General features: G+C 43.9%; 1 protein-coding gene across 3 annotated transcripts in view; it reads left to right on the top strand.

Moving 5' to 3' along the window:
- SH3BP2 (SH3 domain binding protein 2) overlaps window positions 1–17,096 on the top strand; it is a 137,366-nt gene that overhangs the window by 75,681 nt on the left and 44,589 nt on the right. Inside the window, exon 1 of one of the 3 annotated variants that reach the window (XM_063924561.1) lies at window positions 13,575–13,700. The exons of the other annotated variants lie outside the window; for them this stretch is intronic. The gene's annotated coding sequence lies outside the window, so the exon portion shown is untranslated. Of the gene's footprint in view, window positions 1–13,574; window positions 13,701–17,096 lie in introns of those variants that run through there. 3 annotated transcript variants of the gene reach the window in all.

The following is a 17,096-nucleotide window of genomic DNA, read 5'->3' as shown; positions in this document are numbered from 1 at the left end:
CCTTGCGCATGCGCAGTAAGCGACTAATCGCAGTATAGCGAAAATCGGCAACGAGCGAACAACTCGGAATGACCCCCAAAGTGCTATCGACACTTCGTAAGTTTAAAGGCAAAAACATCAATAACACTCAGTGTACTGTGACCTTCATTACAAACCCGGCTGAGTGCCGCTATCTTTCTCTCTATATATAATATTATTATTTTATTTATTTATTTTAATTTTGGGCAGTCAGTTGTATTTGGCCCTTTGGGGTAACATATTGCAATGATCACTCATTACCATAAAGCGGTGATTAGAACAAAAATCACACCAAGCCAAATGCAGATGAATTACACCGCAACCCGAACCCTTTTCTGCTGGAAAGCAGCATTTAGTGCTATGATACCTGGCTCTGCAGCTCTCGTCAGATCACTTTTGATGAAACTCGAGCACCAGAGGCTGAGATTTTGGAATTTACAGGTTATCTTCATCCTGGAATCTGCACTTCCGTCCACTGTTGCTTGTACCGATGATGTTTTCCTCATGGAGTTCCATGCTTACATCACCTTAGATGCCTATGTTTATTAAGCTGTCTTTGCCGCTAAACACGCCATGCTAGCCATGATTCTATGCAACCGGGACAGGTCAGCTTTTATATACATAAACCTGCCCATGATAAGATGCTGTTTATTTTATTAATGCATGGGCCACATCCAGGGGCGGATTGGGAACAAAAAGCGGCCCTGGAAAAAATGTGTACTAGTGGCCCCACTTAGGCAGCACCAGAGGTGTAAGGTCTAGCCATGGGCCATGGCAGCAGCACCCTCCCCCCAAGACTTTCCAGATAGTGGGCATGTCCAGCATCAAGGGGGAAGTTAAAAAGAAATAAAATTAAATATCATGAGCACATTATATGATCAGGGCCGATTCTAGGGCTTTTTGCGCCCCGGGCGGCAATAGGGGTCGTGGCTTCATACAGGGGGCGTGGTCAGTTATGCCCCCTGTACAGTAGTAGCGCCGCTGAAATGATGTACGGTGCGCGATGTCGTCATCGCGCCCCGCACAGCAAAGGTCCTCTCCACGAAGGGAAACTAGACGCTATGCGTATAATTCTCTTCACAGCGGGCAGCGGCAGCGGGACAGAGCGGGCAGCTGGTGGCACAGCAGCAGCGGATCTTGCCATGGTGCGGCGCCCTCCGGATGGCGCCAGCGCCCCGGGCAAAAGTCCTGCCCGTGGCAAGATCCGCTACTGTATATGATACACCTTCAGAATTTAAGAAACTATATCTTTCTTTAGAAAGATATATTTTCTTGCTTATTACACCAACCGTATCCCAATCACTATTCACTCAATCTTATATGTCAGCCAAGCAGGCAGACAGAGCATACACTAGATCATCTGCAATCACAGGCTAAGTGGCAAAGTCATTTTCATATATGCAAATTATTTTGCATCTTACTCATTATGTCTATAAAAAGGACCACATGTCCTCAAACAAAACAGGCCCCACGGGTGCATCGGCCCACCGGGAATCTTCCCTGTGGACCCTATGGCCAATCCGCCTCTGGCCACATCTGTGTGGAAGTTCCTGTGTTCTGTGTGCTTGGTGTCCATCACTTACCTATGTTCTTCCATTTTTGGCATACTACCTTTATACTGTTGTTACAACATTTGTGTAATTACATTGCTGTGCAAGGACACTGATGCAGTAATAGAACAGCAGAACACGGGTACATCTGCACTGTAGAAGAGCTTGTGATAAGTGGCCTAATAGCTGATCTCCCTCCCCGACATATTATACACATATTATACATGTAAAAACAAGGACTACTTGGCAGAGCAGCACGAGGCAGCCATCCGCGGCGCCATCTTGAACTCATTTATAACGTTATGTGATCCAAAAATTATAATGGGTTCATGAACAGTTATTATTATTAATAATAATAATAATAATAATAATAATTTTATTTATATAGCGCTCTTTCTCCAAACAGGACTCAAGGCGCTTTACAGACATCAAAACAATAAACATAATACAGAAGATTTATACAGCAATACTCAGGCAACACACACATAAAAATTAAAACCTAGAACGCAGAGAGTAATCATAATGCAGGATTGGTGTAGGCATTTTGGGTAATAACTACCATGGGTTGTGTATTCCCCCATCACAGGGTACCAGGTGAGGCAGACATCTTGGGCGCACTGCGTAGGATTACCCTGGGTGGAATAGTCCACCCCTGGAAGAGATGACACAAAATGGCGGTGATTGCAGCATCCTAATGTTCAGAGTAGGGTACCAACAAAATTATCAGGTCCATGTATTTTCTTCTCATCTACAAGCGTACCAGATGAGGCAGCCATGTTTGGCGTACTACGAAGGTTACAGTGTGGCATTGGGCCATACACGGGCCCAATGCATACATGGGAGAATGGGCACTTGTGTGGTCGTATGATATAACCTGGATGAACAATCCACATGAGGCACATCGTGCCCGCAGAGGAACCATCAGAGGCATTTTTTAGGCATATTCGGCTGTTTGGCATTCTTAGAGAAATACTGGGGTTAGTGTTTCATTATTCCAGCACTAGTAGAAGAAGCTAATTAGACAAAAATTACCTCAGGCTGTTCATTAGACACTGCTTAATGGAAATTACCTAATTTGGCTGCTTCTGCTTTAATGCAGTGTTTGTTATTTGTTGCAGTGTTGTGTTGGTGTTTAGTTATAAATCATATCCTGGCTTGGTTCCTTGCCAGACATTTTTAGATTTCTCACTGATCCAGACGCCCACTTTTCTAGGGGATTTTTTGTTATTCTTTTATTTGTGTTACTTTAATTGCTTCCCACTCATTCTCTGTGCTATTTTTGGCAGCAAACATGAGTGGGAAGAACTTGTGAAACTGTCGCTAATTCTATATCGCTAGAAAAGGGTTCACATTGTTACCCCCAGTTGTCTGACATATGTCCTGTTCTACCATAGGGCAGCAAGCACTTTTGGGCGAATTGGGGTGTGAATTGGCAGGACGACCGGTGCGACTTAGGCTGCCATTGCCAGTGTTTAAATGCTGCGGCAACAGCAATTTGCAGCCTACGTGACAACATAGAAGAGATTTGGGCTTTCGCTTCGACTACTGCTTAAAAAAACTCCAAAACCTAAAAATACTTTGTTTCTTAAGTAATTTTTAAATTATTTTAAAATCTTGCGATAACAAGGTAGGCATTGCAGGCGTACAAGTACCACCACCACAGTGTCTGGCAAACAAAGGGGAGGGACTTTATTTATTTTCATATTTTTATTATTTTTCTTTTTGCAGTTTTATTATTGAAGGGATACAAAATCACAATTGGATTTCCTAGTAATCAGTCCTTATGGGCAGGGGTATGGGTCATTAGGTCGACCACTATTGGTTGACATGCAGTAGGTCGACATGGTCAATAGGTCGACATGCACTAGGTCGACATGGAAAAAAGTAAATAAGTAAAGTCGGAAATAAATAAAGTTGACTTGAGTTTTTTTTTACTGTTTTTGGTGTCGTTTTCATCGTAAAGTGACGGGGAACCCCAATTAGTGCACCGTGTCCCCTCGCTTCGCTCGCCATGCTTCGGGCAAGATTACCGTTCCCAGTTGTAGTCCACATGGATCGCAAAGTATGAAAAAGTTTTAAAAAAATTATTTTTTTGAAAAACTCGCGTCATCCCTTTTCATGTCGACCTATTGACCATGTCGACCTAATGCACATCGACCAATAGTGATCGACCTAATGACTGTCGACCTAAGTGCTGTCGATCTAATGACCGTAACCCATGGGCAGAGGGGAGGGCAGTAATAAGTATGCTTTGTGCTCCAAGCAGTTCTATCTCTCCTTCCTGCACAACACAGGAGGACATGCCACAGGTGTGGTTGGTATAAAACTTGTCGACATGAGAATTGAACATGTTCATAATGTCAACATTAAACATACCGACATTCATCATGAATGTCGACAGTATGCTGATAGGCTAATTGTATCCATAACACTGTACTTAATATTAACCCTAACACTAACCTCAACCGTAATGGAAATGTCAACATTATGACAACAATGACCTGGTGATGTCGGTAGTATTAACCATCGATGTTGACATTTTTCAACATACATATGCTGACTGCGCACCCATGTGGCACAGCACCGAGGTTATCACACTCATCAGATGAATGAAGGTGGATGGGAAATGTGAGTCTGATCTGTGTTTTCGCACAGCGGGCGATCAGCAATAGACTGCACATGCGTATGCACCGCAATGCACATGCGCATTGGCAAACAACAACAGGCATCGCCGGTCAGCGACAGGCTGGTGCGAAAATTCCAGTCGCACATCCATTCGCATGCTGATTGGGGATGCAGTCAATTTACCTCCGGTCGAAATCCCGACAGCAATTGACCGACGGTCAAAATCCCGACAAGGACAAAATACTGACATTTAAAATACCGACAAGGTCAAAATACCGACATGAGTTTTTCATGACTTTTTCAATGAAACCGACTTGTTCATACTTCAACATCCCAGTGGACCTGGAGTGGGAATATAATAGTGTGCCCAAAGCACTCGCCATGTGAGGGGACGCGGTACACTTATATGGTATCCATGTCGACCTATGCCGACATACACACACAAAATGAAACCCGCATGTCGGTATTTTGACTTGTCGGCATTTTACATATCGTTATTTTGACCTTGACGGTATTTTAAATGTCGGTATTTTGTCCATGTCGGGATTTTGACCGTTGGTTAATTGCTGTCGGGATTTTGATTGGAGGTATTTCATACCGATCCCGCTGATTGACAGGACAAGGCCGTTAGTGGGTGGTAAGTGACCATTTTCTGGGAATGTCATGTAAAACACAGGCGTTCCCAAGCGTTTTCAGGGAGGGTGTGTGATGTCGGTTCCAGCCTGTTCTGATCGCACTGTAGGAGTAAGTCCTGGGCTGCGCACACACTGCACACAGTACAAAAATCATTCAATGGTGAGTGAGGTGCGAACGGATTTGCAGCTGTCCGCTGACTGAGGGATTTTTAGCAGCTTGGCGTACACATGCGATCGCACACTTGCACAGCGAATATACACTGCTCTTGGGTGTGACTATCTGATCGCAGGACAACAATTTTAGCATCACTCCCTCAGACCCGATCACTTCAACAGCAGCGATCGCAGCCTAAAGCCCTTTGTGTAGTGCAAACACACAGCGGCTGCACTACGCTTGCGCTCACTGCAGCAATGGTCTCTGCCTGATTGACAGGCAGAGACAGCATGGGGCAGGAGGGGGCGTGCCAGAGGTGTTAGAATGCCATTAGGGGGGTGCGGTCCAGGTAACACAGGTGCCTCTGGACCGGTGCTTGGACGGGCCGCGGTGGCTGCGTGATATCAAACGCAGCTGCTGTTACACAAAACATGGCAGGTATCCAACTGCTACCGCAGCTAGGCTGTGTAGGCAGGGAGCCGCTTGCCGGGTGCGAAAGCATCGACACTGTGCGATGCTTTCGCACCTCTGCGGAGGGGGGGGGGGGGGAGGGGTAGTGCTTGACATGTGGGGCGGACTAGCCCTGTGCTGGGCGTCCCCCCGCATGTCTGAGATTAGCCCTGTATCGGGCTCATAGTACAGGGCAAGATATGTCCCAACAGCTAAAGCTGATAGTTTACATTGTTTCCTATAAAAGGTATGTAAATAGTATATTTGCACTATAAAAACCCCCCAAAATAATCAATGCTTGTCTTCTTTAAAAACAAACACAAGGTAGCCCTAATTGTTATCTTTGTTTCCGAGCTCTGCTAGCAGCAAGTTTCTGTTTCCTACAGCTGACCCCTTTTCCTGGCGGTAGTGCAACTGTGCATCACTGGCCGCTACAGCGCTTGCAGAGATCAGAGTTTGTAGAAAGCTTTTATATCTCTCTTGCTAATGCTCAGCAATTCACAAAGAAAGTCCCATGAGATAACTGTGGCGTTTCCTGTGCCGTGTGAAAACAGAGACGCAACGTGCGGCTGACACAAACCGCTGGGCTTCTTTGAATGAAGGGGTAATATTCATGTCACATCCTCGTAAGATACAAGTGAATGTAAAAATAGAAAGACAGGAAAAAGAAAATTCACTGTTGAAACTTTCTAGTGGAATAGATAAGATCTAATTAAGCTATGGAGACTTTACTGTATGTGCGTTCTTTTCATCAGTGCACAAATGAGATGGAATACAAAGTTCTTTGTGCATTTCATGTGCAGTCAGTTATCAAAGCCAAGAATGGATCGACCATTATGTAACTAAGGGGTGCATTTACTAAGCAGTGATAAGAGCGGAGAAGTGAGCCAGTGGAGATATTTCCCCATCAACCAATCAGCAGCTCTGTATCATTTTATAGTATGCAAATTATAGATGTTACTGAAGTTCTGATTGGTTGCCATGGGCAACTTCTCCACTGGCTCACTTCTCTGCTCTTATCACTGCTTAGTAAATGTACCCCTTAGACTCCTGCCCAGGGCCCAGCAGTATTATTCTAGTCAATTTATATATTTGTTCAAGGCCATCACTAATCTTAGGGCCCTAAGGGATCCTAATCAGGCACTGATTGTCACTATTTCATTTACAAACCCTGTGAGGACCTGTGTGCTAACATGTGGGAATGGAGGCTCCTCTTATACTGAAACATCCATCAGCACTTCGTAATTCAGGGTAGAAACATCAAGCATATGCAGGATTTTATACATTAGATTCTGACCAATTACTGGGAAGCACTGGGTCCCTCTGTGTGGTTCTGCATGGCCTGGTAGACTCATCAGCAGTACCAGGTGGTTAGTGACAATGTCATTGGCTTGTAGAACCCAGAAGGATGTGTGGAGTATAAGAGATGTGTGACAAGGAGGGCTGTTTTATTTCTGCCTATATATGATGCCTCACCTGATCAATCGCCATTTGTGTTAATAGATGAGAAAAATGCAATGCTATAAGCTATGATTTTGTTTGCATGTTTCACCGAACATATTAACACAGAAACAACTTGCAGGAACTCAACTGGTCATTACTGTCGTGCTTGTGAATGCTTTGCATTCAGTAGTGTTTGCATTTATTCATGTCACTAGCAGCTTTGCTCTCGCGTGGATGTCTGTTATTACTCAGCAGAACTTTACAAAGACAAGTTTCATCTAATATTGTATGTTTTATATTGTAGACATTGGGGGTCATTCCGAGTTGATCGTAGCTGTGCTACATTTAGCACAGCTACGATCAGGAACACAGACATGCGGGGAGACACCCAGCACAGGGATAGCCCGCCCCGCATGTCAGTCCCTGCCCCGTCGCTGAAGTACAAAAGCATCGCACAGCTACAATGCTTTTGTACTTCAGGAGTAGCTCCCGGCCAGTGCAGCGCAGTAGCTGACGTCACGCAGCTGCTTCGACCTGCCCCCTGCACGGTCCGGACACACCTGTGGCCAAACGCCGCCGTTCCGCCTCCTCCCGCCCAGCGACCGCCTCTGCCTGTCAATCAGGCAGAAGCGATCGCTAGGCAATGACAACCGTCGGCTGTCAGACATGCGCCGGCGCACTGCTGCACCGGCGCATGCGCAGTTCTGACCTGATCGTTGTGCTGCGCTAAACTGCAGCGAGCGATCAGGTCAGAATGACCCCCATTGATCACAAAATTTCTTTGTAAACAATATTTACAGTTTTTCCTTTCGGGATTAACACAAAAAGATACTTGGGGCTACTAACTCGTGAGCAAGCCACGTAAAGCTGCCCATGGGAGAAGTAGCTGGTACTGAGATCTATGCCTGCAGCCCTGAGTGTTCTTCGGTGTATGCAATATATGTATATAGTCATTTTGGACTGGATGAACGTGCACACTGCACGCGCCGAGTATGAAGCGTCTGGATTTTCCTTTATTGCTCCTCTCACTGATGTCACATTGAGATCATACATACCTCACTTTCTTTCTAGGTCATTAAGCTACAGGGCATCCAAAAAGTATTAATAGCGCTTCACTTTTTCCACATTTTGTTATGTTACAGCCTTATTCCAAAATGAAATAAATTCATTTTTGTCCTCAAAATTCTACACACAATACCCCATTATGACAATGTGAGAAAAGTTTTTTGAGCTTTTTGCTACTTTATTAAAAATAAAAAACTAAGAAATTACATGTACATAAGTATTCACAGCCTTTGCCATCAAGCTCAGAATTGAGTTCAGGAACATCCTGTTTCCACTGATCATCCTTTAGATGTTCCTACAGCTTAATTGGAGTCCACCTGTGGTAAATTCAGTTGATTGGACATGATTTAGAAAGGCACACACCTCTCTATATAAGGTCCCATACTTGACAATGCATGTCTGAGCACAAACCAAGCATGAAGTCAAAGGAATTGTCTGTAGACCTCCGAGACAGGATTGTCTCGAGGCACAAATCTGGGGAAGGATACAGAAAATATCTGCTGCTTTGAAGGTCCCAATGAGCACAGTGGACTCTATCATCTATAAATGGAAAAAGTTCGGAAACACCAGAACTCTTCCTAGAGCTGGCCGGCCGCCTAAACTGTGCGATCGGGGGAGGTGACCAAGAACTCGACGGTCACTGTCAGAGCTACAGCATTCCTCTGTGGAGAGAGAACACCCTTCCAGAAGGACAACCATTTCTGCAGAAATCCACCAATCAGGCCTGTATGGTAAAGTGGCCAGACGGAAGCCACTCCTTAGTAAAACGTACATGGAAGCTTGCCTGGAGTTTGCCAAAATGCACCTGAAGGACTCTCAGACCATGAGAAACAAAATTCTCTGTTCTAATGATACAAAGATTGAAGTCTTTGGCGTGAATGCTAGGCATCATGTTTGGAGGAAACCAGGCGCCGCTCATTACCAGGCCAATACCATCCCTACAGTGAAGCATGGTGGTGGCAGCATCATGCTGTGGGGATGTTTTTCAGTGGCAGGAACTGGGAGACTAGCCGGGATAGAGGGAGATATGAATGTAGCAATGGACAGAGACATTCTGGCTGAACCTGCTCCAGAGCGCTCTTCACCTCAGACTGGATGTCACCTTTTAGTAGGACAATGTCTCTAAGCAAGCACACAGCCAAGATATCAAAGGAGTGGCTTCAGGACAACTCTGTGAATGTCCTTGAGTGGCCCAGCCAGAGCACAGACGTGAATCCGATTGAATATCTCTGGAGAGATCTGAAAATGGCTGTGCACCGACTCTTCCCATCCAACCTGATGGAGCTTGAGAGGTGCTGCAAAGAGGAATGGGCGAAACTGCCCAAAGATAGGTGTGCCAAGCTTGTGGCCGCATATTCAAAAAGACTTGAGGCTGTAACTGCTGCCAAAGGTGCATCAGCAAAGTATTGAGCAAAGGCTAGTTTTTTGTTTTTAATAAATTTGCAAAAATCTCAAAAAAACTTTTTTCACGTTGTCATTATGGGGTATAGTGTGTGGAATTTTAATGGAAAAGATACATTTATTCCATTTTGGAATAATGCTGTAACATAACCAAATCTGTAAAAAGTGAAGCGCTGTGAATACTTTCCGGATGCACTGTATACAATAGCGAAAACACAATCCAAATTCATCCAGTAGTTTTTGCTTGATGCTGGAACAAACAGACAAAAATTCTGATTTTTTTTTTTTTTTTTTTTTGTCTCCATAGTTTAGAAACAGTCCCTAGAAGTATAGTTCTAAAAAAATAGCTATGTACAGACACAACCCTTACAGTTTTATTATATGTATAGATGTGGGGATGCACTAGGGGTGCATTTTATTGCATTGCATTTATTGTAACTTACTACCAGCAGTGACTAGCTGAGCATCCTGGGAGATGTAGTCCAGTTAGGGCTGAAACATCATGGTTAGTCATACAGCTCCTGACAGTTTAGCAGAGTGAAAGCCGTCGATGAACCATTTTCGGTCTTACAGAGAGCCTTACCACATGTATTCTTTTGGTGGCAGATTACCGTAACTCATGCCTCAGACAACCTTTCAGAAGCCTCTGACCTACTTTCACATCTGAAGGGCACAAGCAAAGCTTATCACATTAGAAACAGCTGGTATGATATACAAGAAATATGTGCTTTCCATGGGCCAAAGTCTCCTGGCTAGTCAGTCCGGAGCTTCCCATGGCTGTACACAAGCTGCCATTCTGTCCAATATGAAATATATATTGTTTTACTTAAACAGATCGGGCCTGGTTCAGAGGTGTGAGTTGTAGGAAGGGACGGCACGTGCTCGTAATGATCCTGGACCCATGACGTGGGCTGCTGAAGGGCACAGGAGACAAAAGAAACCCATGTAGGGAACTAGAGGATGACCAGAGCTATGCTGCCCAGTCCACATTCTCACTAGGGGGTAAATTTACTAACATGGGAGTTCTATTTAAGATGGGATGTTGCCCATAGCAACCAATCAGATTCTACTTCTCATTTATCTAGCACCTTCTAGAAGATATTACCTGAAATCTGATTGGTTGCTATGGGCAACATCCCATATTAAATAGAACTCCCATCTTAGTAAATGTACCCCCAGGTTTATATCCTCACCAATTCCATCTCTTGCCCTTCTATGTAGTATTAGCCTCACCAACTATTCATAGCATGGTCAGGAGTCTCAGCAGTGGTATACCATGTAAACTGGAGATTGAAGACAAATAATTAATTGTATCTAAGACACACACTGAATGAATGAATGAATGTGCAGATTGGAGCCATGATTTGAGTCTTAATCAGAAATGTTTGCCCTGATTTCCCAGTCATTCCAGAGATTCACTTCACTTCCAGGACAGTCTTACTAAGCCAAACCGATATTCCTCTGGTGTCTAAGGACGAGGTTATCAACCCTTTAAAGATGACATGTGGAGCTGTTGCCCATGGCAGCCAATCCGATTCTTGCTATCACTTATCTAGTACATTCTATAAAATGATAGCTTTAGTTGCTATGGGTAACACCTCCACTTGTCCTCTTTAGAAGGTTTGATAAATCTACCCCATAAACTGCTGGCATCACAAAGTGCCTCACGTGCCAGCGATGCCGCTAGCTTGTTGTGCCCACAGAATGGCTGCTGGTACACTGTAACTGGCCCTGCATGCACGTAACTGATTTAATTTACTGTCTTGTGAGCGAAGACGCTGATGTTTGAGGAAGAGACTGGGTGGAACAGAGAACTTACATGTTTTTTTAACCACTTGACATTTATGTGTGAGTTATTCTGCCTTGTGATGGAAACTATAACACTTCACTCTGCATCAAAACACAAATGAGAAAGGTAAGTTCCTTGTGCGATTCTAAACGCTCATTAGCCATGTCCTGTGCGCTGTGCCCCAATTCCTGCATCAGCTATGGTTATATAACACTATACTGTACATAGCGAGAGCTCTTGTAGTGTCACTCTGTGAGACATCACACTACCGCCGGCTATGTAACCTGGGTTCTCTAGCAATTATCTGATGTTTTTTTTGAGATTTGGACTGTCATTGATTTGTAAGTCTGATCATGGGATTGTATTGTTTTCTGCCTGGTAGCATTTTTTTACAGCTCCGTAACAGGGCAGCAGTGTGCCCGGTGCTGCCCCTGAACGTGCCACGCCTAGGGGGGCAATGCCCAGAGCTTCCTAAGGACACTCTGGGCAGCTCCATAGGCTGCAGGGTGTCGTGCCCAGTGCGTTCCTTGGACACCCTGGATAGGTCTGTAGTAGCGCTACTGGCTGCAGGGTGCAGTGTGGCAGCCATAGTGCCACCTTCAGGCCCCTGTGCCCTATGTGATGCCACCGATCACACCCCCCTAGTTACGGCTATGCTACCTATACTTGGGAGATGTGCAACATATCTGTTATCAAACAAATGCATTATTATATACTTATGTATTTCATACAATTCATAAACATATTAAATATTTATGACATTTAGAAGAAATATATTTATGTAATGACGTGTGCTACATATTAAACACTATTGTTAGAGATAGTAATGTACTAATCATTTTTGTTAAATCTAAGATTTAAGGGCCAGTACGGATGGTGCAAAGGTTAGCATTACTGCCTGACAGCACTGAGTTCATGGGTTCGATTCCCACCATGGCCCTAACTGTGTGGAGTTTGTATATTCTCCCCGTACTTGCGTGGGTCTCCTCCGGGTAGTCTGGTCTCCTCCCACAATCCAAAAATATACTGGTAGGTTAATTGGCTCCCAACAAAATTAACCCTAGTGTGAATGTGTGTGCGTGTACATGTGATAGGGAATATAGATTGTAAGCTCCACTGGGGCAGGGACTGATGTGAATGGGCAAATATTCTCTGTAAAGCGCTGCAGGATATGTGTGCGCTATATAAATAACTGCTAATAATAATAAGACTAGTAGGGTGGAAATGTCATGTAGGGGGTATCCGGACTCTGGGTCGACACCTATTAGGTCGACACCCATTGGTTGACAGTGAATAGGTCGACACTAGAAATATGTCTGTCACAACTGAGGGCTGAGGCTGACCTGGGAAAGCCTCAGGTGTAGGGACTGGCGTGTAGGTGAACTGTGAAGGTAGAATAGAGTTCCTAGACATACAGGAGTTCTAGCACCAACTGCCCGAAGGCGTGACCACGACAACAGAGTTATAGAAATGAAAGTCAGTTTATTGAACACACAGTTAAGACACCTTGGTTATGCAAATTACTTCAACCATAGATGTGCAGAGATATACAGAGTACAGTTCCTAGAAGCGCAGAGGTAATAGGTGCTGTGGCTTTGCAGAACAAGATGTTAAAAGTCCTTGCCAAATCCGGAGCTGGAAAGTCTGTATGCCACAGCTAACCACTGAGGTAAGGAACGAGCTGGTACGGCTGATGATGCACAGAGGCTGGGGTAAACACAGGATTCACAGAAGTTGAGGTGGTACTTGATAGCACTGCAGAGAATACCGGATGGAACCGGTGTGAACAAAAGGTGTGCAGAACTCACCGCTGAAGTTTAGAGTCCGATGGTGAGCATCGATGGAGACTGTGGTTCGATGTTGTGTGGTCAGATATGCAGAGCGATATAGGGATACCGCTGGAGATGGAGAGTGGAAGTGGAGATGATGTGAAGCACCGCTGTAGACTGATAGTGACACAGAGCACTGCTGGAAGCTGGAAGCGATGTGGATGAATTCACTATGGAGGATAGAGAGCGATGCTGCAGACAATGGAAGAAGGTACAATACCAGGACACCGCTGGAAGCTGGAAGCGGAGCAGGACCAACGCTTGAAGTAGCAGATAACCGGGAAGCAGAGCTGGAACACTTCAGAAGTCAGGCTGCACCGCAGGATGGTAACTGGTGCGGGTCTCTTAGTGGAGCTGGAATACCTGGAAGAACAAGCTGTAGAGTCCACAAACAGGAGAGCCATGTGTACAAGGATTGACAACCAAAGCACTGACGATTAGGCATCCTTGATGCAGGATATTTATACCAGCTGGGAAGCAGGTATTGGCTGGGTAATCAGGCAGAGTCCAGAGTGCAGCTGCTGGGTAATCAGGCAGAGTCCAGAGTGCAGCTGATAGGCTGTAAAGCAACATGTGATGAATCCAAACATGGCTGCGCCCATATTTGAATCCTGAGGGAAAGTCTGTTTGAACTTTAGCATATGAGAGACTGAGGCCATGTTACACAGCGTGCTGCACGCAGACAGCGCAGGTGGAATCCAGGCTTGGAGCGCTGGGCCAATCTCAGGAGACACTTGGAAGGTAAGTAATGGTGATGAATTACCCGGATCGTGACAATGTCGACAAGACCATTAGGTCGACATGAACAAGGTCAACATGCAAAAAGGTTGACATGTGTTTTTCACCTATTTCTAGTGTCGACCTAGCCACCGTCAGCCAATAGGGCTCAACCGAATGGGTGTCGACCTAGACACTGTCGACCATGAGTCCCATACCCATAGAGGATGACCAGAGCTATGCTGCCCAGTCCACATTCTCACTAGGTTTATATCCTCAACAATTCCATCTCTTCCCCTTCTATATAGAGATTGAAGACAAATGCGATCATTAATTATATCTTAGAAAATGCTATAAACCAGAATTCTGTCATCTGAAAGATAAATGTTTAGCATATACAGTATATCTCCCGGTCCAAGGTATGAGAGCCACCACATAGATCTGGACACTATGTAATCCGGAAACAGGGGGGGAGGATGCGGGGGCCTGGACTGCACATCCTAATTCTAAACATAATAAAGAAGTGCTACCATGCTGAGACTTGTAGTTCTACACAGAAAACAGAAAAAAATGCAGACACACACACTCTAATAACTAAGAACCGACAATTAAAACAATTATAATAAACTCAGCAATTGAGCATAGTGTAAAATTGGGTATCTTAAGAAAATTTTTGGCCAAAAAATATGGGCTCACCTACCACGACCAGGTGATCTCATCAGGTGGGCTCCCAACATCTCTATGTAATCCGTCATTATGCCCAGGTTAAGTAACCTGAGCAGTCACATGTGATTTATCTAATGGAGTTATACAGAAATGTAATGATATGAAATGTTGGACAGACAGGATTTGTGCACATATTGAGGAGGAGATATGTCAAAGCTTCTAAAGAAGATAAGGGGAGGTGTTGCCCACAGCATCCATATAGATTCTAGCTGTTATTTTATACAATGTATTAGATAATAGCTAGAATGTGATTGGCTGCTAGAGGCAACACTTTCACTTATCCTCTTTAGATGTTTGATAGATGTTCCCTAGTGGCTGCTACCATGAAACATGAGTTAAACAGTCCATCTGAAACACCACCATAGTTCTTTCTCATAATACATTTATGTAGAGGGGAGATCTTACTGTGTATATACTCCGTCCAGTTCAACCCTTAGTACAGTGCACACTTTTAGACCCTTTAACAGAGCCGCCATTTTGTACATCACAGTGGGGCAGATGTATTAACCTGGAGAAGGCATAAGGAAGTGATAAACCAGTGATATGTGCAAGGTGATAAAGTCACAAGCCAATCAGCTCCAATATGTAAATTAACAGTTAGGATCTGATTGGCTGGTGCCTTTACCACCTTGCACATATCACTGGTTTATCACTTCCTTATGCCTTCTCCAGGTTAATACATCTGCCCCAGTGTTCTTTGTGCAAGGTATAAACCAGACCGTATTTTTCACATGGCAGAGAAAGGAATTATTTGCCTGCAATGGGGCAGATGTTTTAAGCCTAGAGAAGTGATATTTACCCTGTACTTGTCCTATACTGTCATCAACTGTAAGTTGCTGTTTTCCTGTTTGATTATTTGTTTATGTATTCTGTAATTGGGCGCTGCGGAACCCTTGTGGCGCCATATAAATAAAGGATAATAATAATAATAATAAAGCAGTGATAAGCAGAAGGTGATAACGCACCAACCAATCAGCTCCTAACTGTCATTTTTCAAACCCGTAATGATTGGCTGGTGCGTTATCACCTTCTATGTATCACTGCTGTATCACTTCTCCAGGCTTAATACGTCTGCCCCAATGTCCCTTTAAGGAACTGTGACCGTGGACTAGGAAGTACTGGACAGCAATGTTCTTTTATTGCTTCCAGACCAGTTTTCACTATAACTTTTACAATAACTTCTTTCATTCATGTCCATTTGGAAAGAGAAAATGAATTATTAGAAAGAGCACTGCTTGGGAGAGGATAATGGAAATTCAGTGATTTTATACTCTTTGTTTCATGCTACAGTCTATTAATACACTAGAAGATAATTCAGCTTTGTAGTAACGTAAAGTCAGAAGTTCAAGCAGGGCTCATCATTACACATAATTATGGGTCTTCACAGTCACTGAACTGCCAGTGGATGAAGGGAATGATTTGTTAGGCTGTCAGTTTCTCTGTTACTTGTATATGCCCTGTTCTGAGCTGTGGAAACTATGTGGCGCCCTGGAAATAATAATTAATGAGGTTTTTAAAAAAGCTGAACGTTGACAGTCACCACTTTATACATTATACAATTATCTGACAGATCATCTGCCAGATCTGACTGGTTGGAATGAAAATCTGGTAATGGATGAGAGCAAGTGACAATAGACCAGTGTTTTCCAAACTTTTTTGAATCACGGCGCCCTAGAATATCAGAATTTTTTTCACAGCACCCCTAGGCCAAAAATTTCTTATTTAGAAAGAAATATAAGATTATGTAGATCGGTTTATATGTCATCCTTAGGGTCAGTTGTGTGGTAAGGGACAACATTTGCTTCTGTTTGGCCACATATTTTATGACTGGCAGCCACCAGCATTGGTTTTGCCTATTATATTGACCATGAATAATTTGAATTGGTCCTGGACCACCAACCCAGGACACCCCTGCAAGTGTCCCGAGGCACCCCAGGGAGCCACGGTACACAGTTTGGGAACCTCTGCAATAGACTATTTGCTCCCAAACACTGGAAAATGGACAAAACCTATCATTCATACAAATTGGTCGAATCCATGATTTAACCAATTTGCCCGAACAACGGGTTTTATCCATTTTGCAGTGTTTGAGGGCAAATGGTCGATTGTCATTTGCTCTCATCCATTACCAGATTTTAATTCCAACCAGCCAGATTTGGCAGATGATCTGCCAGATCATTGTACAATGTATGCCCAGTTTTAATGGCCCTACACACTTGGTGACATACACGGGCGATATCGCTCATAAGTGAACTATATATCAATCATGTCGTTTAGTGTGTATGCACCAACGATGAACGATGCGCGTCCCTGCGGTCGTTCATTGTTGGTTTTCCCTCGTTTAGCATAGCAAGCCAATTTGGACGATGGTCGTTACTCGTTGAAAACAAACATCGTCCAAATCGGAAACATCACCAAGTGTGTAGGACCCTTAAGGAAGACCACATGTAGTTCATTAGCTAAATAAGAGATGCCAATTATTCTATATAGGATGCAGAATATTGTAAAATCTTTCAAGAATGGTGAACATGTATATTCTGACTTTACTATATTGTAAAAGAAAAAAGTTTATTTAATGAAATTATATTGGAAATTTCCCTACTACGCAATACAAGATAAGTAAAATAAAGGCCTTTCTTTCTGAGAACAGTGGCTCATTTCAGATAAGGATTACAGGGTTCTCACGCAAAGAAA

The sequence above is a fragment of the Pseudophryne corroboree genome, chromosome 1 (assembly GCF_028390025.1).
Source record: "Pseudophryne corroboree isolate aPseCor3 chromosome 1, aPseCor3.hap2, whole genome shotgun sequence".
Classification (NCBI taxonomy): domain Eukaryota; kingdom Metazoa; phylum Chordata; class Amphibia; order Anura; family Myobatrachidae; genus Pseudophryne; species Pseudophryne corroboree.
This window is presented reverse-complemented; position numbering and strand designations above follow the sequence as displayed.